Below are 27,568 nucleotides of genomic sequence, written 5' to 3'. Positions count from 1 at the left end.
ATTCATGTCTGATCTGCCATATGGTTTATAAATATTTTCTCCTTTTTTCCTCTGGTTGCTTTGCTCTGCAGAAGCGTTTTCATGTTCACGTAATATCACTTGTCTCTTTTTGCCTTTGTTGTCTGGGATTCTGGGCTCCTTTCCAAATACACACACCCAGGCCGATGTCGTGCCCCTGTTCCCACTCTGCTTCTAGAAGCCTCACAGTTTCAGGGTTTTCCTTCAAGTCTATAATCCATTCTCAGTCCAGTTTGGGTTGTGTGGATGGTGTAAGGGGAAATTCTCTGATTGTGGGTTTGCAGTTTTCCCAACACCATTTGTTGAAGAGCCTGTCTTTTGCCATTGTGCATTCCTGGCACCCTCCCCGCATAGATGCATAGATTGTATATGTATGAACCACTTTCTGTGGACTCTTTTCTGTGTTTTTGCTCCTCTATATGCTTGTCTAGCTTTCTTTGCTTTTCGTGTGCTTCTGTGACACTCACCAGGAATTCCTAGAACCTTTAAGAACAAGAAAGACCTTTTGCCATCTCCTATGCAGTGGTCGAAGCCATCTAGGACACAAGCTCCTTTGAGGTATTTCCATAAGAACACTAAGTCAGGATGTCAATGTCATTTTGTATTTGATTCCTAAATTTCAGAAGATGAGACCAAGCTTTGTTGTGTGCAAAGAGAAGGAAGCAAGGTCTTGGTTTCCATCTTCATTTCCCTATCACCACACTGAAGAGAGGAGAGGGCAGAAGAGGGTCCCTGTAAGACCGCAGGGTCACAAGCTCCCACAGGCAGACGTCTAGACTTTTAGAACTGGGGATGACAGAGGTCACATTTATGCATCCTTTAAAAAGGAAAGCTGATTTCCTCTTAGACTTACAGAAAATATTAACGTATGTACATGCATGTAAAATATGTATACCGACACATGGCTTTTTATCTATAGATGTATAATTTGTGTAAATGAATGTATATGCGTACAAATAAATATGCATGTGCACATGTGTATATACACGCATAAATATGAGGGATTCCCCTGTTGTGACTCTTGATTGGGGTTCAGAGGTCTAAAGAATCTACTGTCATATTTTTGCTGTAAAACAAAACAAAACAAAACAACTGAGTTAAAAGTAATCCCACAATTTCTTGCAAAAGAAAGCCCCTGTTCCCATGTCATCTGAAGCACTTCACTTGTTCGTCAGTGCTGACGGTCTCCATTCCCATCATTGGGAGTATTTTTTTTTTAAGTACATCATTTCCTGCACACTTGTAAACTGTAATCAAGTCCCAGGTTATGTTGCAAAAGATTACAGAACTGTATTCCCTCCGGCTTAGCCAGCAGAGCAAGCTAGAGAGTGGATCAGAGATGTCAGGAGAAGCATCTTTATATGCCTTTGTCTTTAAGAAGGTGAGTAATTGTCTCCTTTCTTGCTTGTTTCCTCCATGGAGAATTTACTGGCCCAAATTCTTTAAAAAGGCTCCTCTGCACTTCCATTTGCTGTAAGTGCGATTAGTTGCAGGTACAAAATTTGGAGCAAAGAGGCCTCCCGTGGCCTGTTGTGCCTGCAGTTATCCAACTGTGGCTGCAGTTTTTCAGTGCACAACTGATTGCACCCACGAAAGGAAAGGCTCGACTTTGAAAATGGGTCCCTTTAAGACAGCTGGGGGATTGCATGCCTCTGGTTGGCAAATTGCAATCTTTTCTCAGGCACCAGCCATCACGGAGACTCAAAGTGCAAGAACGAAATCCAGGTTAGGTATCTCTAGTGGGATGTGGGGGGCAGGTACTTGGACACATGTGTGCAAGACTACCCCCTCCTCTCCACGTTTCACCTGGATCTATTCATAGATGGGCATTTGTAGTATTCCGTCTTCCTTACTTCATCTTCTGCTTAGTTCTCCAAAAGCCTTGCAGAGAGCAGCTCCGCGTCACAGTGTCAATATAACACATTTAGCCAACTCTCAATTTGCTTTAAAGAGACAGCTACTGAGATTGACTTTTGCAAAGTGACTCTCTCCACCATGTGGCAAAGGTATCTGATGCTCCTGACTGTTATTAACTGTGTCACTGAGTACATAAGAAAGGGTTCTGAAGGAATTCCAGTGCGAATCCACTAATTCAATAATCCAATAACATAAATTCAAGTAATGGATATTAATACTATGCTCAAAACACGCTCCCAACGTTTATATCTCTCTTTCCCTGACGGACAGAGCATGCGTTGTGAGGGACTCTTGATGCAATAATAAAACCCAATTCTCATCCAGAAAAAAGAGAAGAAGAATCATTATGGGAGGGTGGTAATTTACTTTATACGACCTTCCATTGATTATTCTGTGGCTGCTACACAAATATCACAGGAGCTATTGATCGTAAAACCTACCAAATAGATCTCTAATAGCTTTTACTGGGCAAAAATAATTATGCCTGCACTGTGGTCAAACACACATAAACCAATGTGGAGGTATTAATGTATGGTATTATTACCCATCTGTCGGCAAGATATGGAGAAGAGCCTTCCCAGGTACACACTATGTCTGTGCGCCATGAAAGCTCAATTTCCATGCCAACAATTACAGCCAGTTATACGGAAAAATTGATTACTGTAACTAAAAACCAGAGCAGGAGAGCAGGCCTTCAGCTTTCCTTCATAAGAGTAAAATAATAACGAGGGGTCCTAATTGAGCCCAGGCTTCGAGGACACAGGAATTGAATTTCCCTGTGGCGTGTCGGCAGCTGAGTCAAGAGCTTCCTATCCAGTCTTGATCAAGATCAATGACCAACACACATAAAAGGTCAAGGTGTCTAATCCAAGAACTGACCATCTATCTCCCATGGAAAAATGTACGGCACAACTTAGAAAGGAGCCTCTACTGGCCATGGATGGTAGAGAGAGCCGAGGAAAGAGAAGTTCCAGTTCCACTTGGGTCAACCTGAAGAATGCTCTGCTCATACAGAATGCACAGCAGACCCTGCCAGACATAGGTCACACTCAGAGAGATTTACCCCCAACCCCAAACACACACACACACACACACACACACACACACACACACAATTGAAATAATTGGGACAACAGTAATGATTCCAGCAGCGTAAGCTCTAACTCTGGGTAAGGTATTTCAGATTTTTATCTGTGACTTTTCCTTTCACCCACTTGAAAGAATTATTCCAAATAATGCTATAAACAACTTCATCAATATGAACATTAAAAAAAAACTTCTTTCGAGTTATCAGTGAGGCACATGAGTGATTTGCTCATGTGTCTTATCTTGACTGTGGAAGGCTGAGAATCCCAGGACACGGGGTGGAGTCCTATTCCAGGAATCCCATTGATATAAATATTCCTGTTCCTGGTAAGTTTCCCAAGTACTTCTATCCTGGCCACACCACAGACAAACCTTATCAGGTAGTTCTTTAAAGCAGCCGTAGAAATCAGCAGTGACATTAAACTTGCAATCCACACAATCAGAAGATGACACTTCTCCAGAAGGACCCTTCAACTTCCCCAGTACAGCAGCTCTCTTTCTACAGCAGCAAAGCTTTCTGGTCCCTTTTAGCCACATTGGCCCAAGTACCAAAAGCGTGGCCAAACTAAAATCCTCATGCCTCTCCCCTTTGATGATTTATTCAGAAGCATGGCAAGGGTAGAAGGCTGAGGTGATGCCTACAGTAGTGGACATTGTCCTTGATGATCCTTCCTTAAGAGCGTTCCTTTTCTAAGACTAACATTTTCCAGAGCTTTGCACTCATTTCTTAACTTGACTTGTTACAACCTGGGATTTGGTCCTTGAAACCTTAAGTTGCTATTTGTGATAGCTGCTGGATCAGACAGAATGGTTTCCTAATTTTGGGCTATGGTGGACTGGCTGTGTGTGTGTGTGTGTGTGTGTGTGTGTGTGTGTGTGTGTGTGTGTGTGTGTAAGAGAAAGAGACAGAGGGAGGGAGAGAGGGAGAGAGAGACATGGAAAGTCAACATTGGTGTCAACCTCAGGTCTTGCTTGCACAGCAAGCACTTTATACACTGGCTCAGCTCAAGAATTGTGTTGGGTGTTGTTCTTGGAACAATGTTGCTTTAAAGGTACAAGGGCCATCCAGATTCAAACTAGGCTTGCAATTTCTCTCCGACCAGTGCCAGAAAGCAACAGGCCAGAGGCGTACATACATAATCCCCAAACTCCTCTTAGTTACTCTTTCCTTCCAAAGGGAAACATCATAACCTCCAGTGTTTTAGAGAATGACTCTTGTAAGGGTTTTCAAGGGACCCATGCAAAGCAAACATATTTCCCTTTTCTCACCTCCTCACCGTCTACACCTTGGGATTCAGCACAAATGCAAGCTGATCACTGGAGCCTACCTTTCTGGTTTTGGCCTTGGAGAACGCAGTGGCTCACAAGGGCACCACCAGCCTGTGAGGCATGGCAAGGAGAGCAGAGGGAAGCTGCAGGCTGTCTCGCAGGTGCTGCCCCACCGGCCATGGGATCTGCGATGGATGCAGTGCTCAGCGGGGAGGAGGATGGATGATGGATGGTCTGTCTGCCCGCCCGGGTCCCACCAGCGGGGAACCTGAGCATGTAAATAGGATCACACTCACAGCACAGTGAGGCGCCGGAGCAGGGAGGGAGAGAAGCCTGCACAAAAGGACTGGGCCCTGGGATGTTTAGATTTTGAAGGTTAGTTTCTATTATATCTTGGTGGGAGAAAGGAAAACCTCCCGGATCAGAAAGCAGAGGCAGCAGAGCCCTGCACCATTTCGGGATTTCGGGCTGCTTGACAAATCAGCTCGCCAGCAAAAGCAGCCGCTGTACTCAAACTGCAGACACTTCAAAACTCTTACTAGGTCTTAGTGATAATGATTCCTGGTCCGAATATGAGACACACCGTGGTATCAGACATAGACACTTGTTCTTCAGCCTCATACTCGGGCAATGTTAAAACCACAGAAAACTGCTTAAAGTCGAGAAAGTAGGAGGACGTTTCCAATATTCTATGCAAGGTGACAGCCGTAAGATCACTTGCTATTCAAAGCCACTAAGACTTCACAGAGGCAGAGGTGGACAAAGAATAAATATTCTGTGTGTTAGGAAGTATAACATTTTCATCATTTACGTGCTTAAAAGTCACAAGCCATTTGAGCATGTTTTGATCGTCCTGGTTAAAAGCAGGAAGCCCATGGTTTTAGCCCATTCAGAGTAAAGAGTCCTTTCAAAGTCATTAGGGGTTGAGACAGATAGATGGATAACAGAATACATGTCGGTATCAGCCACTGAAATGGGCCTGCTAGCAAGTCATTGTATCACCTGGTCTCTTGTTTGGCAACTGAAGGACAGGCCCATTCAAGGCAAATATTTCTCCCAGGCAGCCAGGCTGCTAAAAGGAATACATTTCATGTCAAGGAAAAGCGAGCCCAGTAGTAAGATGGTTCTTTCACCTCTGAGAGTTCAGGAAGAACTAGATCCCCCCCCCACCATGTAGAGAGATTGTGGTTTTTCTGAGGGTACCTTAAAATAACCCTTTTCCTTCTGTCCTCAACACTGCCCCCACTAGGGAAGTGAGAGCTGGGTTTGAAACTTACTGCCAAGGTGCATGTTAAATAATGAGTCTAAACCGAGAGGCTGAAGTGTCAATGCATGCATTTTTTAAAATCATTTTTTTAAAAAAAATATCACATTTTAATACGTTTTTCTAGGAAGCAGAAAAAGTTAAAGACACCTATTCATTCTACCCAATTGGGTTCATACAGAACCCAGAGAAATGTAAACGCAATCAAATCATGCTTCTATATGTATTAAATAAAACAACTGAACATTGGGGCTTTTCATAGCACATTATCTTAATGTTATTACAAAGTACTGCATCAATGGATTTCGGTAGCTGCATCGTCTTTCATAGCTTGTATATATAACTTGCTCAGCTGTTTTCCTACCCGGTCTCTGAGTCTCTGGCTCCTTTTAGATGTCAGTGAACAATCCAGTAAGGAACATTTAAAAAAAATGTCTTAAATTATGGATTTAATGAATGAGCCATGTGTTCTGATTTTACACACACACACACACACACACACACACACACACAGAGACACAGACACACACACACACACACACACACACACATCCTACTCCAGGGAAAGAAAATTATTATATGCTACTTTTTTGCTTTATTGAGGCAAAATTGACAAAGTGCATATTCATGCTTAGTGTTACAGAGGCTCTTAGTAACAATATCTAGTAACATAGCCGATGGAAAATATTATATAATATTCAATTTCTCTGCTTTTTAATGAATGTGCTTACACCCAATTGTTCTTCTTATTTGATATTTCTTTCTGCTTAATTTCTGGTTCCGTTCTCATTTAGTCCCAAAGGTGGCTCTGACATTTACAGATAAAGTAGAACACAGCACTTTCACAAATCATTCTTTCAAGCTGTTAATTTTGAACTAAAGTGGAAGCTATAGTTAAAGTGGTCACAATCAGCGACGCAGGAAATCACAACAAAACTGGGCTGAGTTGCAGGCAGGAATTATCTACTGAACTTAGATTTCCAGCAAGCCTTTGCTTTCTCTCCAGGGTGGCCCATAAAATGATATTCTCATCTGTGAAATTACCCCCAGAAACTTAAGGTGCGTTACACAGATCGTACGCTCTTATTAGGAAAGCCAGAATCGTTCATGCTCGCACCGGCTCGCCCTCTACTCTGAAAATGCGTGTTGTTTTCTTAAGCTATGAAGCTGGTCATTTAAAAATGTCTTCCTGTGTTCCGGCACCTTCCACAAGCACACCGGTGCCCAGTAAATAAAGTAGCAGCCCATGTCCCTTTTAGCAAAAGCTATATATCTGGTCGGACTTGTAATTTGCTCCGTTTATATCCTTTGCCCTTGAACTCTGGTTATTAACGCAATGTTTCTCCAAATGATGCCATATAACTCTGCGCGGAGCACATTCACAGTGTCACCACGCAAACTTGCTAAGGGCCAGGGCCAGCCGAGGAGGGAAGAAATGACTGCTGAAATGTGGGAGTTGTAACGCCTGTCTCTAAACGGAACAGCTGTAAAACTCACTGCTAATATTCAAATTGCAAGGCCAGAACTAGATTTTGGCTAATATTCTAAAGTCTGCTCAGAAAGCAATTTTTAACAAAATGGCTTTGACTGGAAAAAAAAAAAAAGCCAAAACAACTCTTACAAATAATGCACTAAAAAAAAAAAAGCTAACTGTGCATTTTCAAAACTAATTTAATTATTTAATCCAGTAATTATTGAATGTCAAGGATATGGGCATATTTCCCTCCCAAAATAAAATGCACAATGTATATGCGTTGAACTCCAGACCACATTCCTTTGCGCAAGCCAAGACAAAACACCACTTTTTATTTTAAAGATTATTACTTTGCATTGCGTGGGAACGCTTGTGTGAGATGACTGGACATTGGCTGGGTCTAATAAGTTTTCGAACAATAGTAAAATCTCCTAATTAAAATGTGAAGTGTTGGACAGGGAGCAGAACCAGTCTCCGTTCAGATTATCAGGGAAGGCCTCACTTAGGTAAGTGTGCAGTGGCTTGAACCACCCGCTTTGCAGGGGAAGTTTCTCTTCAACCCTTTGAATTGCAGAGATATTCACACATTTGCAACACTGTACCCCAACAAGAGTCTCTAGTATCTAAATCCTAAATATTATATTTGCTTCAAAATAATAGTTTCCAGGAAGCTGAAACCTCAAAATAATCTTTATTTTAACAGAGCCTCTCCTTACAGTGACTGGACAGAGAAAGTCTTTTGTTTATATCCCTTCATTTATTCTCGAAAGGGATCTTCAGAAGAATTTGGTTTAAAAGCGGCAATCTGCTTTGCTGAGCCCTAGAGCACACAGACCACGCAGTTCACGATAAAAGGTTTGTAAAGACGAAGATGCTAGTCCATCAACTGTTAAATTTCATGTTGAATCCAAGCTAATTTGGAATTTGACACACTTGACTATATGGTTCATTCTCTGCATTGATGGAGAAATAAAGAAGAATCTTCTAGCCTCTCCAGTTGGCTATCCTAGTACATATTCTTAACGAACATAAGATGGTCTGAGTCCATTTTCATGGTCGGACACATGACTGTGAGTATTGTCATTAGAAAATAAATGATCCACAGAGGTCTGAGAACACAAATACAGTGTTTGGTGACCACGAATTCGGAGGGAAATGAATTTAAAATAACAAATAAGGTATCTTGAGAATATTCATGAAACACTCTTCTCAGAATATAGGCCTGCCCACTTTGTATTCCTTCCCAGCCCCCTTACTGTCTGCCTACCTATACCTGAATCAAAGAGGTACTGCACGCTTAATAAATGTCACCAAGCCTGTGATTTGAAACTCGAACATACTACTTAGCTAAAAATTATGAAAATATAGTGAATTAAAATATAAATGTCATTTTCAAAGATTCCTAAGCATCTTAAGACTTCATTCATGAGCAGGTGTCAGAGACAGACAAATTGACTACATCCGTCATCTCAGAAATCCTTCCTCAAAGAGCAGTCAATGAATGCCCAGCCTCTTGAATTTAGTTTATAAATGGATGCTCTTGAATATTTATCGTTTTATAGAATTAGACAGAAATGTAACAGAATCGAGCATTCTAACATTGATTTAAATGAAAACAGATTTGTGTCGAAATATTCCCAGTTATGAATTTCATTCACAAAATGATGGTGCTATTGCAGAGGGAAGATTCTGTTTTGGTGACCCTGGATCCTTGGTTATACCCCACTTTCTCTCCTACGGAACTGCTAAGGTGCCCAGATCGCTAAGACTGTATACAATATTCAATGTATGGTTTTTGATAATTGAGAGGGGGAGTTATCTTAATTGATTGCAACGACAACAACAACAAAAACAAAAAACATATGTGTTTAATTCTTGATAGAATGAGGGCAGAACTTATTAAAAATTCTGAGTGACTCGAACTTTGCTGACGCTGCAGATTAATAAGATTGTCAACTTTAGCCTACTAAATAAATTCATTTACATAATCTCATCTCATATATGGTATGATTACACCACCTCTGGTTTCAGGAGTTACTTCCAAGATAAGAAGGTATTCCGTCCCTGGTTAGTCCTCTCTTGGTTTTCCCCTCTAAGTGTAACTCCTTCTTGAATTTCCCTTGTGGCTTTTCAAGTTGCCCAGCCTTTTAAACAAACTACCTTCCATTCTCTTCCTCCTCAGTATTATTTAGTGTTACAAGTTAATTTATTGACTTTCTCCTAGAGGAAATGGGTGTTTGACTCTTTTCACTAATCCTGTTCCTCACTTTCTCCAATCTCTTAGTTTCTCAAGAAGATTCTGTTGTCATTCGTGCTAAGTTAACGAGTAGTTTGTATCATTACAAATAAATCCTGCTGAGATCTGGTTTAGGGGACAAACTTGTTATTGCTTTGGTGTTTTCTGGTGCTCAGGCGTTGGTAACTGTGTTGACATATTTTCTTCTTTCACACTTACCTCTCTAGTTACCAAACTTCCCTCTAATCTTGGAACCTAGACTTGTATGGTCTTTGCTGGTACGTGAATAGTTTTAAAGATTTATCTCCAATTACAAGCCTGAGTTTGTGTGTGGAAATAGCATCAAATGAGGGCAGGGCCCTACAGAAGTTGAAGTATCAGATCCCCTGAAACTAGAGATGTAGGTGTTTGTGAGATGTTTGATATGGGGGCTAGAAACCATATTAAAGGTCTCTGGAAGAGCAGTGCAAAATCTTAACTGCTGAGCCATTGCTAGCCCTTGGTTATCGAATTAAGAATTTGGAGGAACATCTTCCCAGAGTCTTTTTATCTTCCTCCACTGCATTAATTACCCTTGACTCCAGGGCAGAGCGACATTCTGGGCTCTCCCTTAACAACTCTTGTCTTTCTCAGATAAGTCTGCCCTTTCTCAGGGTCCCCTCTTTGACTGGCTCATTCTGAAAATGTTCAAAAAGTTTGTGGTGTCACAGTGTTCCTGTATTGTAAAGAAATTAACTGGGAGTCCCTGCAGTCAAACTCCAGGGTACAACCTCTTCTGTATTTTGTAGACTTTTCTCATTTTTGCTGGAGGATAATCTAAATTTACATGTAGGCTTCTGGATTTGGTACTGCTTCAATTACCTGTTCTTTCTCTAATATGCCTTCTGTTGAATGTTGAGCTTTCTAGTAAAGGAAACTGAAGAGAGAGATGGAGAGAGAGAGAGAGAGAGAGAGAGAGAGAGAGAGAGAGAGAGAGAGAGAGAATTTAAAAAGCTTTTATTAAATACAGCAATGTAGATCCTTATATTCAGTCCATTTTCTTGAATTAATTTCAACAACTGCATACCAATGGGCTTTTCTTTCTTTCTTTTTGCTAATTTATAATTTTGCATGTTCTGCCCTCCTTTCCCTTCCCTCCTCTCCCCTCCCCTTCTCTTTCCCTATCCTCCTTTCCCCTTTCCTTTTCCTCCCTTCTCTTCCTTTTCTTCTTCGTCCCCTTCTCCCTCCTTCCTTCCTTTCTCCTTCTCTATTTCTTTCTATTCGTATTTATCATTATAGCATCCTGTGCTGTCTTGTCTCTTCTCCCGAGGAGGTGAATGGCAATGTTCATAAAACATTGAAAAATATTTCTTTTCTCAGTAGGCTTTCTTTCCAGGATTAGGTTTGTTGGTTTGGTTGGCTGGTTTGGTTTGGTTTGGTTGTTTCTCACTCTTTGTTTTGATTCTAACAAACAAATCAAAACAAACTCATCTTTCAAGAATATTTTTAAAAGGATGGAAAAGGTATTTGGGTGCCCAGGAACTGTAAAAAGAGTCTTCTCATCTCTACAGGTCCACTCCAGCCATTTTGTGAACAAGCTCAGTATTATTTATTTACACTAATTTATGATAAACTCTATAACATAGAATCTTCTAGAGATACAAGCCTTGCTTCTAGTGTCTTGCTTCTCACTGAAAGACAACCTTTGTGTATCATAGTATATCAATATCATCTATGGCTATAACTCTAATGCCTTCTGTTTTAACTCCTCCAAAACCAATTTCTCTGTATTCTAATTTGGAGAGTCATGGACAGATGCCTTACAGCTTCAAAACACAATATGCAGCTCTAACCTCGAGATAACTTCAGCCCTCATATCTCATCTTTCTTGCCCTTCTCTTCCTTCTGCACCTTCTGTATAGTCTAAGCTGGCCTGGGGCTTGGCTCTCTCCTGCCTTAGACTTTTATAGGCTGGATTATAGGCATGGACCACCATGCCCTGCCCTGATCTAAACCCTCCTTCCTTATTAAGATTTTTATCTTGTAACTGAGGTACTTGGTGTTGTCAGCTCTTCTAGATATTTCTTCTGCTTAGGTCTCAGCACTGATAAGTTCTCTAAGCCATTTGCCAGCTTCAAGGTTTTGCTCTATACTATTCTGTTTTGTCTTCTTTGTTATTTTTCCTACCTCTTAGAAATAATCTAAACTATATCAAACAAACACAATTCTTTTAGTCTATTTTGGCCATTTTTTTCGTGGCAGTTAACTTCTGACACAAATATTCAAGCCTCATCCAGAAGATACTTTTTAAAAAAATTTTATTTATTTTTATTTATTTATTTATAAATCTCAATATTAGTTCCCCCTCCTCCCAGTACCCCCTCAGGCATATCTTCCCCCATTTCCCCTCCTTTTCACCTCTAAGAAGGGAGAACCCTGCTCTGGGTATCACCCCTTACTCCAGAACATCAAGTCACCACAATGCTAGGTGCATCCTCCCCTACTGAAGCCCAACAAGGCAGACCAGTTAGGGGACAGGGTCCACAGGCAGACAGCAGAGTCAGGGACAGCCCAGACTCTAGTTGATGGGTGACACGCATGAAGAGACCAAGCTACGCATCTGCCACATATGAGCAAAGGGGGGTAGGTCCAGCCCATGCTTGCGCTCCACTCCCCCGTGTGTGTGTGTGTGTGTGTGTGTGTGTGTGTGTGTGTGTGTGTGTGTGTGAATGTGTGGCCACAGGACACCTTGTCAGAATTGGTGGTTTCTCATACCACCTGGCTCCTGGGGACTGTACCCTGACCATCAAGCTTGGCAGCAAGTTATTTACAGAGCCATTTTGCTAGCCAAAGAATAGATTATTTTATTTGAGATTTCAAAGCACTTTGAAATAAAGACATATAGTTAAGAATACTGAAATATTAATAGTTATAATTTCCCAATTTTTAAGGAGATGCTAATTTCATATACCAAATGTTTTAGTACTTCCCAAGGTTATCTCAATATCATATCATCTGAAGTAGCATATTATTATGTCATCAACTGATTAGCCCCAGTGTTAGTAAAGAATGACTGACTATGAAGGGGAACAGGCAGAATGAGTGATGAAGAATTGTGTTTGGCATCAGCCACGATAGGAAATGTTATCACACACTAAGGCTTAATTTCTATTATGGGGTTATTAAAGACTGCAAGTTGAAAATAGGATAAATAGACCACAGAAGAGTTATATTCAATGATGCAAGATTTAATGAAAGCAAGTTGTTTCTAATTCAACTTGTGCCTATGAACTCTAATGAAAGTGAGTGTTAGGCCTGAAACTCATCTACATAAAGCATCGAAATGCCGGCTGCGTCTCAGCGTGGAGTTAGCAAGGAAACTGTCTTATGTCTGACCCTTCACATCTCCTTTGAGGAAACGCAGCATCTTCACTGTGATTCCTTGACTTAATCTTAGTAGCATCCAATTAACGAGAACCATTGGTACAGACCTAAGAATGAGCCAGAGGATCAGTGTTTCCAGGAACCCTATGCACATGGCTGATGTGGATATAAAATAAGACTTAAAATATTACTAGCTTTAATATCATTCTCAGAAGCTGCCCAAGTCGAGTGCAATATATTTCAGGCTTGTGAAGGTCAATACAACTAACAGATTGAAATACTGTCCGTGACTTGCAAAAGTCATTTTTGGGTAAGCTGTTTTTCAAGATTTAAATTAAACATAATTTTGGGCAGGATTTCTTTCCTTTGTTTCTTTCATTTTCTTTCTTTCTTTTTTTTTTAAATACAAGATTTCATCTTAAAAGGAATATCACTTTCATTCTGGGTTGTCAAGTAGATATTACCATCTTGGCCATAGGCTTGATCACATGCTCCAAATACTGATTAAGGACTGGCCCTGTTATTTGAAGAAACCATATTTTTTAATCATTCAATATGAAATGCCAAAGGTTTTCGCAAATCTTGGAACTTCTTCCTGAGGTTGTAATTGAGAGAGAGAATTGCCTGGTGTTTACGAGAGAGAGAGAGAGAGAGAGAGAGAGAGAGAGAGAGAGAGAGAGAGAGAGAGAGGATTGGAGCCAGTCACATTTGGGTTCACCCACATTGGCCATTTGTCAGCAAGCTACTTAATCTGTCTCTGTTAGCTAGTTACCTCCTATGTAAAAGGAGATAATATCTGGTGTCTGTCAGATGCAGTGAGACAGGTATCTAGCATCAGATTAAGAGCAAGCACACATATAGTTAACAGGCCTTGTGCTGTTGATATTTAGTTTAAAATTACATTCATCTATTTTATTGTGTATATAAAGGGGAGTGGGAGAAAGTAGAGGGCCGTGGCTGGGTCATACATACCAAGGCATGGTCTGTGCAGGTTAGAGGATAATGTTCCAGCATCAGTTTTCTCTTACAGTTGTTTGGGTCTCAGGGATCCCACGTAGATGGTCAGGCTTGGTGGCAAGTGCCTTTACCCAATGAACCGTCTCATTCCTCCTCCTCTAAACCTGCTGTTTAAAACAGGGTTTCACGTAGTCCAGGCTGGTCACAAACTTCTGATTTTTCCACTTCTGCATCCCAAGTACTGGAGGTGCAGGCTTGTACATCACATGCCACTAATTCCTGCTGGTGATCTTATCATTGGCATTGTGAGTTTATTATTACGGTTATCCACTTTTCTATGAGCTGACATTTTGGTGATGTTGATTTTATATGTAACTCCGAGATGAAATCCCAAATGGGTATATTGTATAGCCCGATTTAACTAGATTTATTCTTATCATGAACTAATATCTTGCAACATCTGGGAACCTAGTTGTTTGACAATGGCAGCTTACAGATTATGCAAATCTGTGCTATGAGCTCCCTCTGAATAAACTGGACTTAAGAGTCAAGACTCCACTTTGCACTGTGCTCATGAATTCCTTTTCCCCTCCTCCCCTGTACAGGGTCAGGCAGCACTATGGCTCTACCTAGCCCATGCAGCTAGTCAAGGCAGATCCACTAGTTCTATTGGGGGTCTATACAGTAGTGCATGCCAGGTATCATAATGGAGGGAGTCAAGTCAGTTTTGTCTTCTCAGCTGTTCTTTTTGAGACTAGGTTTGCATACGAATCATAAAATAATGGAGATTTGGGTAGCATTTTATTAAATTAATTTTTGCTCTAATATTTTTTGGAAGAAAGAATTGGCTAACTTTAATCTCTAATTGCGGGTGAGTTTTTATATTTTTAAAGATTTCCTTTTAAGTACTTCTATGAATTGGTTAATAAATGCATACACACAAATGGATAGATACAATAATATGATTTATATTTATGTGTATATACATATATATACATATGTGCATGTACATATGTACATGTGTGAGTTTTTGTGTTTGTATTTTCAGTCCAGTTATGAGAATCTAAGGAGAAAAACGTTTGCTACCACTGATCCATCCCTCCAGTTCTTTCTAATTTTTTCTCCATTTTTTTTAAATATTTATTTATTATGTAAGTATACTTGTAGCTATCTTCAGACACACCAGAAGAGGGCATCAGATCCCACTACAGATGGTTGTGAGCCACCATGTGGTTGCTGGGATTTGAACTCAGGACCTCTGGAAGAGCAGTCAGTGCTCTTAACCACTGAGCCATCTCTCCAGCCCTCTCCATTTTTAATGTATGCTGTTGGATAAGAATTTCCTAATCACTCCACATGTCCCTGGGTCTTTTACCCTCAGAGGATAGCCAATGGCTTCATTTCATTTTAGTCACCTAGAAAAAAAAAACTATACATTGCATCCTTTGGACTTTCAGATGTTTGGGAGGATCCTTCTTGGAATAAGCGTTCAAGCTTGGCAGTTCTATAACGTATCTTCTGCATGGGCATGCACCTTAATGTTCCAGTTTCTCCTCCCCTTGCATTGACCTCTTAGTGGTTCTACTATCTCCAAATGGATCTGTGAGCCAATGATCAGTCCTTTAAGAATGCCTCACGGTGATATTTAAGACCAAACCAAGAAGAATACTCTTCTTGGAAAACTGAAATTATTCAATAATTTGTATCTAAAATGTCTCCCGAAGGATTGTGTGTTAAGGGCTATTGGGAGATGGGAGATGGTTTGGGAGGTGAAACCTAGCAGGTGGAACTTACAAACTCTGTCTTTTTGCAATCCGTTCCATCTCCAAATTTGATTCTTCAAAGTGTCATATGAGCTGTATTTACCAAATTAAGAACTTACCTCTTGTTTCTGTCAGGCAATTCATTGAGACTAGAGTATTTGTGTCTTTGATTTTTATAAAGAGCTAATCAAATTCAAATACATTCTAATACACTGCTGCTCATGATTTGATATCAGTGAATCTAGTAGTGTTTTCTAGGACAAGCCACTACCTGTAGAGGCATGTGAAGAGCAAAGGAGGGTAGCACATGAAGATGTATCTTTTTTTTTTGGAAGTCTTTTTTTTATTAACTTGAATATTTCTTATTTACATTTCGAATGTTATTCCCTTTCCCGGTTTCTGGGCCAACATCCCCCTAACCCCTCCCCCTCCCCTTCTTTATGGTGTTCCCCTCCCCATCCTCTGCCCATTACCGCCCTCCCCCCAACTATCACATTCACTGTTCACTGGAGGTTCAGTCTTAGCAGGACCAAAGGCTTCCCCTTCCACTGGTGTAAAATGCATCTTCTTTAGCACTCTTGGGATGGCCAAGCTATTTAATGTCCTTGACAGGCTCATACTGTCCTTACACCTTTTAAAATGTCACCTTTGAGTGTTAAGAAACATGCACAAGCCCTGGGATAGTCGTCCTCTCTAGAAATCATTAACACTGGATAACACACTTTAAATTCCCCTGTCACTATCCCTCCCCAAGCTCTGTGCTCCCTTTCTTCCTTTACACATACATACATGCATGCATACATACATACATACATACATACATACATACATAATTCATACATACATACACATACACACATATGCACATTAAACACACACAATTTTAGTGAAAGAAATTTTTAGCAAAAATGAAGATAGGTGATATTTTGGGTAGGACCAACTGCGTTGTCATTTCGTCCTTGTATCATGTAATATGCTTAATCAATAATAAATTCTTTTATCTCCATCTTCATGCTGATTTCACTTTGCCTATCTCTTATACTGCAATTTAGATATGACTATCTATATATTTAAACATATATATATATATATATATATATATATATATATATATGTTTCTGCTTGTTCATCTGTTGTTGTATTTTCCAAGAGCGGTCTCTGTAGGCCTGGGTGTCCTAAAGCTTACTCAGTAGACCAGACTGGCCTGAAATCCAGAGACCTGTCTGCCTCTGTCTACTGAGCACTGGGATTAAAAGCCTGAACTTCCACTACTCAGCTAAGACTTTTTTTTTAAACCTAAACTGATTAGAATTAAACTGCATAATTAACTACTGGATTAAGAAGCCATATAACTTTATGCATGAAATAAGCTTTCTGAATCCTCCGATGAAATCCTCATTGTGCTCGAAAATGTACTGTGAGAAAATATTTATAGTTATTGAGGGCATAGCACTAAGATTTTGATATGCAAAGGGCTCTTACAAGTTGATAAGGTAACCCATAGAGAAATGGACAAAAAGTTAACAAAGATTTCAGAGGAAAACAGACAATAACTGTCTGAAACACTGGATACCACACAAAGCAATTAGGAAAATCATTATCAATTATTGCTTTCCTAACTGAAATAATTTGTACAATATTGATTGACACTGCCAAGGATGAGTGTGGGGTTGGTAACCATTGAAAAGTTTGGTATTATCAAATGTAAACTAGGTAACTGGAAAAAAAAAGGTGTCCTCAACAACTGTGACGCAAATGCCACAAAAATGTATGTGGAGTTTTCTAGATAGTTTTTTTCATAAGTGAAATACAGTAGTTGTCTTAAGACTGTGCAACGGGCAACTGATTCCTAAGCCTTGATATGTCTGCACTAGAGAATTCTAAGCTTCCCTGACAAATGCAGGTTAGAAAAGATGTCTAAGACATGTGAAGGGCAAGGTTAAAGCAAGCCATACTTGCATTTTGTACATAAAACAGAACTTGTGTATAAAAGTAGATGTAAATTTATGTTGAGACAATCAGAGGGGGAGGCACAAAATTCTAGAGAGTCTGTATTTCCTGGAAATGTATGGGTGTGGAGCAAATGAAATCCAAGAGAAAGTGAGAGAAAGGAATTAAGAAAAGTACAACGAGATTTAGCACCTTGTTATTCTGACTGTTTTGACCAGTTACGAAATAGAATGCACATAGGAATTATATAATTAACAAAAACGAGAAATCCATTATTTCATTTTCGTGTAATAACTATTAGATGGTTATTATATATTGTTAGGGACTTGGAGCAGCTCTTCATATGTTCTGGATTCTACCAGACTGTTCCTCACTCTTTTCTTCAGTGGCTTCCCTCGCCCATCCTTCTGTACAACTTTATGATCCAGCCATATGCAGTTGAAGGCTATAAAAAGCACCCTGACTTTTACTTATGGCTACTGTCTGCTACACCTAACCTGTTTGTCTATGCTCTATAATAAGTTTGACTTAAACAACCAACTCAAAATGCCTTCCTTGTGTTTCCTTCTCCCACTAACGTTCAAGGATAAATTATCATATGCAAATAGGTGTTTTTTCAGTATTTGTCATCTTCTAACTTAATATCTATTAATTCTAAGTTACCAGTGAATCTTATTTATAGGTATGGACTATGTTCTTCCATACAGTAAAATAAAATTCCACTAAGTATTTTTTTTCTTTTAAAATTGTTGACTATATTTATGTGCAGTTTTTACTTTAGAATCAACTTGCCTTGTACCCTCAATAATCCGTTGGCAATGTTGGTTGAACTTGCAATCAATTTATATAAATATTTGGAAAGACTTACATTTTTGTGGTATTGAGTTATTCAGTTTATAGGCACACTTTCTACATGACACATTACTAGGTATTCTTTATCACTGTCTGGTAAAAATGAACTTTCTTCTTTCTTCACACAGGCAGCTTTCTCTTTAAGTGGTGCTGTTCTGAGAAACGCTGTGTTATTATTCTGAATGGCCTTCTTGGTTGTCAGTATGCTTTGCAAATTTCCTATTTGCGTTAAGAAAGTGTGATGTTTTGCAGTGTAGACCTTGTATTTCCATCACCCTATGAACCATAGGGCTCTCGTATTCTCCTTTCTGTCTTTAAAAAATTTGGCAAACAATCGTGGTTTTCCTAAATTGTGATTCATTTGTATTTTAATTTTAGTGCTTATCTTTCTTAGGTTTTCACTTGCTATCATATTAATCAGCATCTCTGACACAGAGATAAACTGTAAGTTTCACCACTCACTTTGTGAGTTTTGATAGCCATCATTCTAATATTCCACTTTGATATATCATATGCACTACCCACTGCTTAAGGTTGAGACATCCTTTTGTCTTAGCTGATGTTTTGTTGTTTGACTGCCTTTCATTTAAAGCATAACTGTCACTTATATTCTGGTGCCATGATACAGTGCTGCAGAGCGTGTTTGGGGGTCAGGACACTGCATATATCACTTGGCTGCATCATTTAACATCTGTCTCAAATTTTCACCGGGAAAGCACAAGAATGAATGGAATTTAATCTACTGCGAAAATTTACAAAATTAAAAGACCTTACTGGTAAAGAGTTTAAACAATGTGGCTAACCAAAGAATTATAAATATTATTCTTACTAGTAGAGAGGTCTCCCTTTAATGATAATGTTTGTAGATCATAACAACAGATCTCTTGGTATTACATCATTGGGACATTTGAGAAACACATTCTATTTGTTCAGGATCTCTATGAATTATTCCTGGACTGTGTTTGCTCATATTTTAACCTGTTTATATATATACAAATGCTTTGGTTTGATATGTTCTTATTTTGAAATTACGGGGATTTATTCTGCACTCACTGGTTCTCGTTCTCTCTCTCTCTCTCTCTCTCTCTCTCTCTCTCTCTCTCTCTCTCCCCCCCCCTCTTTCCTACTTCATCCTCCTTCTATCTCCTCTACCTATGCTGAATGAGGCTTTAACAATATTATTTTTGTGGCAAGTTTACAGTAAACTCATATAATGAGTTTAACGTGCCCTGCTCTTTTTATGTCTTTAGGTATTCTACAAAGCAATTTCATAAATAACCATTCTATAGAGTTTATCCTCTAAAGCTTGGAGTCACTTTTAGTGGTAGCTGTGTGACAGTGCCTTATTTGTCTTCCTAATTACTGTTATACTTGGGTTTTCTGGTTTTTGACAGAAAGCTGATGCTATGGTTCATCCAGGCCTTCCATGTTGTGCGTCAGGGAGTATACAGTATTTCCGTAATGGCCTTCAAAAAAACCAAGTTTATAAAATGGGTTTTACTTACTCTGATGCCATTTTGTTGTCTTATTTTGGAAATCCTTTGAAAATGTTTGTTTCGACTTGCCAGCTATTTCCGTATTTTCTTTGCCTTTCCTGAGACTAGCAGTTAGATGGCACGTTTCCATCCATATTGTTTTTACATTCAAACTGTTTTGTAATTTTGGCCTCGCTGATTCATTTTCTCTATTTTTATTCATTCTGAGGTCATCGCTCATGAGTTTTCCACAGTATATTTAGACTGTATTTGTTTAAACTTTCTTGGACACTAGGTTCCATGTTTTATTCAGTTTCCACTTAAGTGAAGGTAGAAAGTTCAAGTCATGAGCAGGACCTCTGTGTCCAACTAAAGGCACATGTTTGTTGCTTTTCAATAATCAAAGAGAAACAGGAAATGCACATTTCTATCTTTCAGGAGCTCAGCATGTAATAAAGAGATCACCTTGATCAAAGAAGGATGCAGGTAAGAAGACATGAGAAGGGCAGGGCATGAGAAGGAATGAAGGATAGAAGGGTATGGAAGAACAATAAAAAAAAAAGAAAATCAGGATAAAATGGAGATGTCACATTAGGCCTATGAGCAAAGCACTATGGAATGACAAATCTGCAACAAGGGACAGTCACGATTGTTCTTCTTAGCTCAAAGGATTTCAATAAGAAACAAATGAATTAATAATGCATGAGGAACCATTTTGAAAACTGTATCAAAAGATTAAGTACAATAGGTCAGGTGGGCAGGATAAATCTTGAATCTCCACACTCAATCAAGAATGCTGCCATTCTCAATGTCAGCTTCATCTCTAATTGGGTCTCACACTTTTAAAATGCCATCCAGAAAGTTCTTAATGTGCTCCTGGTGCCTTGTGCACACTGCACTTGTCCCATTGAAATGTGTCTCTGTCATAATACAATGATTAGTTTATGGCACAAGTGCTCAGTTACTGCAATCTTCAAATAACTTATTTTATGACTATAGCCAGGAAGTTGTGGTATTTGGTGGTTTTCTTCCAATGGTTCCACAAACGGGCACCTCATGGTCACATGGTCATATCAGTAGCCTATGAATCTCCCTCAAAGGTATGTAATATCCCTTGGTCATTTTGAGAACTAAAACTCATCCAATACATGGCATCCATTTCACTCCACCTCCTTTCTCCAAGCCCCTCTCTCACAATAACACACGTTCTTGCTATTGGGGGCCATAGCTATAAACACGCAATATAGCATAGTTCATGTATGATAGTTCCAATTGTAAATTCAAAGATATGACTGGTCAAGATCACCAAAGTAGAAAAGCAATCTATTTTTAACCTATGATGTTCTCTTGGATTTTTCTTTTGGAGAATTTTGTTCCTCAGTGTTGCCTGAAATTGTGTTTTGACTAAATTATCAATCTGCACAGGACAAGTGTTTCTTCTTCATGGTTCCTCCTTCTTAAAAACAGTAAACTTCTCTTTTGTGGCCTCTAAAATTCCCTTTTTGTATGATATGGTTCCGGTAGTTGTAGGGTGAAATGATTCAAGGTGGTCCACCATGCTACTTTACTTCTCTTGACAAACTGACTGGATCCAGATAGCAGACTTGTGGTCCCTTGATTTACAGAGATATTCACAACCTGAACAGAATTTAATATATTTCTATATGACAGAAGAAAAACTATATGGCAGACAGAGTTATGCTATTGGTTGATTGACCTTAAAGTGGACTATTACCTTGGATTATTGGAAAGGGCTCCGTGTGAGCAGAGGGATTCTTTGCAGGGAAAGATAGTCACAGGAGAGATGGATCAATTTGTTCTCATTACAGGGCTTCTTCGTGGAGTCTGAGAAAATAAGTTGTATCTAGCAGTTAGAAGTCACAAACATGAAATTCATTGCCCGGCGCCTCCAGAAAAAAAATCTTGGTGAGCATCTTGACTGTGACTCAGGGAGACCTTTATTTCAGACTTCTCATCACGAGAGCAGTGAGATACAATTTCTGTACTATTAAGCTGCTCAATTTGCGCATAACATGTGGAACACAATTTCATATATATTTTATGTTCACTGTACATTGTGTCTCTCTTGGAAGTTTTTACACATGGATGGTGACTGCAAAGCAAGATTGAGGAGATAGGAGATGAGAACCTGGAAGTGCTAGAGTGTATTTCCAGAAAGCTAGCTTGTAAGAATGGACTGATCAAGGCAGAGATGTAGGGAAACAGAACCAGCCTTAAGCTCCCCATGCTTGGGTTAAGCAGGAATAGCTACTCTACTTTCTAATGTGCATGTTTGTACCAGATTCTTTGATATTTCCTCTCAAAGCTTGGAAAGATGGCGTCTTGGGAATGAGGAGTTGGCTTAACATTTAAGAGCATATACTGCTCTTGCAGTAGAACTGAGTTTGATTCATAGCAACCACATCAGGTAACAAGTGTTACTGATGTACACACACACACACACACACACACACACACACACACACACACACACACCATTAAAAACAAGAAAGACCCAGGGGCTAAATATTCATCTCAGAGACTCCTGTCAAGCACAGCCCTCTATGTAAGAAGGACATGGCACAGACTAGGGTACTTTGAACTCTCGCAATGTCACATGATCCTTTAAAAGCTAGCTGTATGAGTAATTTGCAAATCATTCTTTTCCATTCTCCTTGACTAAGTCAATGCTTGACTCATAAATAATTCAGCATCTTTTAAATTCACATCCAGACCTGTTAAATTAAATAAGCATGAGGCCATTGGACTGAACTTGTCCATACTTGGGTTCCTGTGTAATGAACTTAACAGTATGTTAATATACCAAGCTACATAACTTAGAAATCTAACTTCTATGGTATATAGCTAGGTCTCATCCAATCACAGCCATCAAAGCTCTAGTCTATCGCAGACTCTTAAAGAACTAGCCCATGCCTCAGTAGAGAACTCTTAGACAAAATCAATCAAATTTGATTTGAGCTTTTCATTCCTTTCCTGTCTCCAACTACCCTCTGTCCAACATTCTACAGCCTGCAGCTCACTCCTATCTTCTGGTTCTGGTCTTTCCTCATCCACAGACCACATTTAAAGCTCAGATACAAGGCTATCTTTTATTGTTGAACTCTTTCATGGAGCCCATATTACAGAACAGACGTCTGGTTCGGATGGTGGTTAGTGGTAAGAGTCAGAGGCAGAGTACATACACTTTAGTTTTGTGTTAACTCGTTTGACATTCCTCACTGTCTCTTGCTCCCTTTGTGTTATGGGTAAGAAGCAAAGGAGTATAAGAGTCATTGGGTAATTTTAGTTATACAACCTTAATTATACTCTTCCTTAGGGCTAGGCTATCATATCATGTAAGAGCTTCAGAACAAGTCTGTCTTTTAGATGTCTCCCATTTTGAGGAGACACAATCATCTATCTATCTTCCTCCCTCCCTCCCTCCCTCCCTCCCTCCCTCCCTCCCTCCCTCCTTCCCTTCCTTCCTTCCTTCCTTCCTTCCTTCCTTCCTTCCTTCCTTCCTTCCATCTTTCAACTAGTCTTCTTTTCTATTGTTTTGTCTTCTATCTCAGGCTAGCCTCAAATTCAAGGTGTAGTTGAGGATGACCTTGATCCTCTGGGTCTCCTGTCTGAGAATTGGGATTATAGACTTATATCAACCTATCAGCTGTCTGTAGTGCGAAGGTTGAATCCCAGAATCATTTGTATGATAGAGCAGCAGTCTAACACTTTCGATATATCTCTAGCTCTCATTTCCCTTTCCTGTGTTTGCCTCTGCCATCTTAACAGCAGGGAACTTTGTAATGGAGACCCATGATGAGTTGAAGTTCTGTGTACCCATAGTATCTTGAGCCACTTGGGCTATGTTTCTATTCTGGGCTTCTTCGTGTCTATGTGACTGTTAGCATGAAAACCCCTTCATCTGTCATTTGTTTCTGGTCTAACCTGTGCACCATGTCTGGGTTTCTCAGACACACTGGTGCATTCTGATTGGTGTAGTCATTTCTCACAGTGCCAACCAATGTTTGTTACTTTGACACTTCTTTGACAGGAAGTTTGAACTCTGTTCTCCCCGTTAACTTTGGTGTTTGTTGTTTCTAGTCCTAATGGATGCTGTGGAAGTTCAGCTGTCCCTCCTTCATCATTGTTTGCATAGAGCTCCTGGGTACACGTATACCTTTCTTTAAACTGGATCCATGCCAAGTTTAAACAGAGAAGACTGGAGTGAAGTCAATAGTAGCTTCTTTCGAACTCTCCTCCAGTTCCAAGTCCACTGTGATCTAGCATCCTCAAAGATGGGAGTTGAGGACCAAAGACTGAGTTTAACTACCATGTCCTGGTTGTATTTACTCTAAATTCAACACATGAGCGCGTTCCTTTGGGCCTAACTATGGCAAAAAAGGAAAATTAGAAACCTGCCATCTTTCCCTCTGAGCTCTGACATGGAAAGCTCCTCCTTAACTCTTTTAACAATTTCCTCCTGTTGGTGGGATGGGAGTAGACCTAGGGAGATACCCATGGAATCTCTTAGCTACTACGCTGATGTCTCTTTGTTATAAAGTGCTCCTGCCTTAACTTGGTTGGGGTTCTTTTCATTCTGTTGCACTATAGTTATGGTTGGGGGAAGGTCTTCTCCCTCTTCAGATAAACAGCCATAAAAGAAGCCACTTAGCATCCCTGTCACTGCTTCTCTTCCTGCGAATGTGTGACCATGGTGTTAGTCATGTGATTATAAGGTAGTCACAACAGGGTAATTAAGACTTTGCTGCAGTGGCAGTTCCTCCAGAGATGCTAATTTCCCTCTTGACTTACAGTGCCATGCAGCAGTGAAGATGCAGGACCTTGACAGACTCCTTAGGTATCTCTACATCTGCATCTGAGTCCTCATGCAGTGAGTAGCAGGCTCTGCATGATGATAGGGACACTCCCAACAAAGGGCCATGGTCATTTATGAGAATACCCTTGTCAGCACCATCTCTAGCAAGCAGTTCTGGTGGGAACAGCCTTGTTAGGTCACATTGAGCATGTGCAGGCTGTATTCCACAGTGTACACACTTTGCAAAGTGTGAGTTAGAATGGCAAACCAGTTACCTGAAACAAGCAATTAATGGGAACTCAACAAACAGAGTTGAGCCCCAAGTAATAAATACCATAAAATCTGGACATGAACTATATACCCAGTTCTGCTACTTGGCACAAGTGTTAGCTTGAAAAAGTGACTTACTTCTCAGAAACTTCAGTTTTCTCCTCTAGTAAATGTAAAGAGTTATCTTACATTGTCAAAATTAAAGGAATTAATACATACATACTGAGTATTAGCCAATCTGACCATGTCTGGTAGCAATTCTGCTCCTTATTGCTTGTACTGATTGATGAATATTTCTTTCACCCTCATTTAATGTTTACATGTTTAGAAAATAAAAATCTAAAGTATCAACCTGGTGACCTGGGCTCTGTAGCTACAGTGGCTTTTCTCCAAACCAATGACCCGAGCAGTCTTCTGGACCCACCCAGTACAAGGAGAAAAGAGTTCCCATGAATTGTTAACTTATCTTCACAAAGAAGCTGTGGCACCTACACACACACACACACACACACACACACACACACACACACACACATATATATATATATATATATATATATATATATCAGTATCCAGAATACATAGCATAAAAAACAAATAATTTTCACAGTAAAAATGTCTTATGCAACATTTGCAATATACTTCTATTTAAAATGTCTGTTGTTTTCCTAGATCCAAATTCAGCTGAACATCTTGAGTTTTACAAGGCAACCCTTACCTCCATGCTTTTGTGTAATAAGGGACTAGGGCATGTTTGCTACAGCTGCCATAGAAGGTGGTGATGAGAACGCAAGGGCTGGAGATGTTGAATGGTGCTTAGAAGCTGTTATGCACAGGTGAATGACTTGGAGGCTAGATTCTCGGGATCCATGTCAAGCCAGGCATGATTGCACCTGTACGTAAGCCCAAAGCTTCCGTGGGAAGATGGGAAGTAGAGACAGGAGAATTCCTGGCAGATCTTGGCTCAGCTAGCATGGCGTTAGCAAGAGTAATGAATTTCTAGCATGTGGGACATGAGGACTAATACCTGAGGTTGTCCTCCGACCTTGACACTGGTGATGTCCCATACACACACAGGTAAAAGTCAACAAAAACCACTTACATGTAAATGGTTGGTAGACTGTACTGGATATTACTGCGAATGCTGGTGCTCAGATAGGTTGAAGAATGTATATATATAGCCAGTGAGATGCTGTTCATTATGAGCCAGTTACTGGGGCTGGCCTGTAGTCAGTTGGGGTAGGAGTTGGAGTAGAGTTTGGTGAAGTGGAAACGACTAGATCTTTGGAACATTAGTTATGTCAAATGTTTTTCTGGGCAAACAGTTTAAAGGATGTCTTGCTGAAGCAAGCATGTGAAAGGACACTTGATGAGGGAGTATAAATATGACCCCAGAGACAATAGGGCACTGAGCCTTGGTTTGCTTTCCTCCACCTCACTATTCTTCGCTAGAGACACTCATGTATTGGTTTGCCTTACATAGTGTTGTTGAGCTCAACTTGCAGTAACACTGTCATTGAGACAAACTCTCCCAAGAACTGCTTGTGAGGTTTCTATGGCAGCTGCCTCTTCTGGGGCCTCACCTCAGGCCCTCTGCCAAACATGGCAGTTTCTTCAGTACTGAGAATTACCATTGCCTGGTGTCTACTTGCTGAAAGGACTGGACTGTAGCTGTTGGTTCGTGCCTGGTGTCTGCCTGCTTAGAGGACTAGTCTGCACCTGCTGAATCACATCTAGTGTTTTCTATTAGACTGAACTGCTGCCAAAGAAGATCAAACTCACCCCCAAAGAACTATTGCTGAACAGGTCCACTTCCCCCATGTCCTAATTACTTTTGTCTTCTGCTACCTCTGCTGGGTGGTGGGTTAGAGGAGAGGCTGAACCCTTATTAGCCATAGGTTGCAAAGAGTTTATGTCTACAGGTTGGAGTGGGAGTAGGCATGGGGCCAGAGGTGGCCGACCAGCCTCTCGGGGTTGCTCAGACCTCACTGCTTTGTCTCACTTCCAAGCATGCATAGCTGCCTGTAGTAAGTGCTCTTTGTACTTGTGGAGATGAGCGTTAAGTGTGAGGAGGATTGTGAAGGGAACTGCCAACCTTTATACAGGGACGGCTATTTCCTTTTTAATTAAATTTCCAGACATGCAATTTGCCTCTTCCGAAGTGTTGGGGTTTTCATCAGCTTTTTCTTGGCGCAGTGGCAAATCACATAGGGCTTATTACAAGCGCAATCACGGGAGGGGCAGTCCGTGCCCACTCATGCCGTGTCTATATTTCAAGCTTAAATACTCACCTAAGAGAATCATGGAGAAAAGTCAGGGTGCAAAGAACAAAGGAAATGATGGAGGTTTTTCGGCTCACATACAAAGGTGTGTATTTCTGGAAGTAATTATGTCCTTTCATTTCCTAAAAGGAAAAGGAAAACCCATAAAGGAGTCTTTATGTTTTCCCATAGCCAAGTACCTAGACCTGCCTCCACAAATATGGTGAAGAATAATCAAGGATGTGTCCTGGCATCAACTTTGAGCCTCTATATGCACAAAACAGTGTGCCCCAACACATGCAGAGTTTTGCATACATACATACATACCCATCAAACAAACATACATACAGGTATATAAAATTTAAAAGCAAAAAAGGAGAAATGGGGTTCGTGCCTCTACAGTTCCCAATTTGCTAGATAGTTGTTTTCCTTCAGTAAAATGTCATTATGTCAAAAATACTGTCTATCTCCATTGTTTGCTTGGATACAGCTAGAGAAAGGAAGATCACGGTGGTAAAACTCAAATTCCTTTGAAATCAATTCAGCCTGTTTCATATCCCTACATTCTTGGGCATGGACCACATGTAGGTCAAGAGT

General features: G+C 40.1%; 2 long non-coding RNA genes across 2 annotated transcripts in view; one reads left to right on the top strand and one right to left on the bottom strand.

Moving 5' to 3' along the window:
• LOC134485136 (uncharacterized) overlaps window positions 1–27,568 on the top strand; it is a 64,862-nt gene that overhangs the window by 25,790 nt on the left and 11,504 nt on the right. The window lies entirely within an intron of this gene.
• LOC120099851 (uncharacterized) overlaps window positions 11,670–27,568 on the bottom strand; it is a 69,165-nt gene continuing 53,266 nt past the window's right edge. Inside the window, exons 2-5 of the long non-coding RNA XR_010063063.1 lie at window positions 27,002–27,114; window positions 21,360–21,469; window positions 13,600–13,751; window positions 11,670–12,734 (exon numbers count right to left, since the gene is read on the bottom strand). This is a non-coding gene — a long non-coding RNA (uncharacterized LOC120099851). The remainder of the gene's footprint in view (window positions 12,735–13,599; window positions 13,752–21,359; window positions 21,470–27,001; window positions 27,115–27,568) is intronic.

The sequence above is a fragment of the Rattus norvegicus genome, chromosome 1, assembly GCF_036323735.1.
Source record: "Rattus norvegicus strain BN/NHsdMcwi chromosome 1, GRCr8, whole genome shotgun sequence".
Taxonomy (NCBI): Eukaryota; Metazoa; Chordata; class Mammalia; order Rodentia; family Muridae; genus Rattus; species Rattus norvegicus.
The sequence above is the reverse complement of the archived record's forward strand: the minus strand, read 5'-3'. Positions and strand labels throughout refer to the sequence as shown.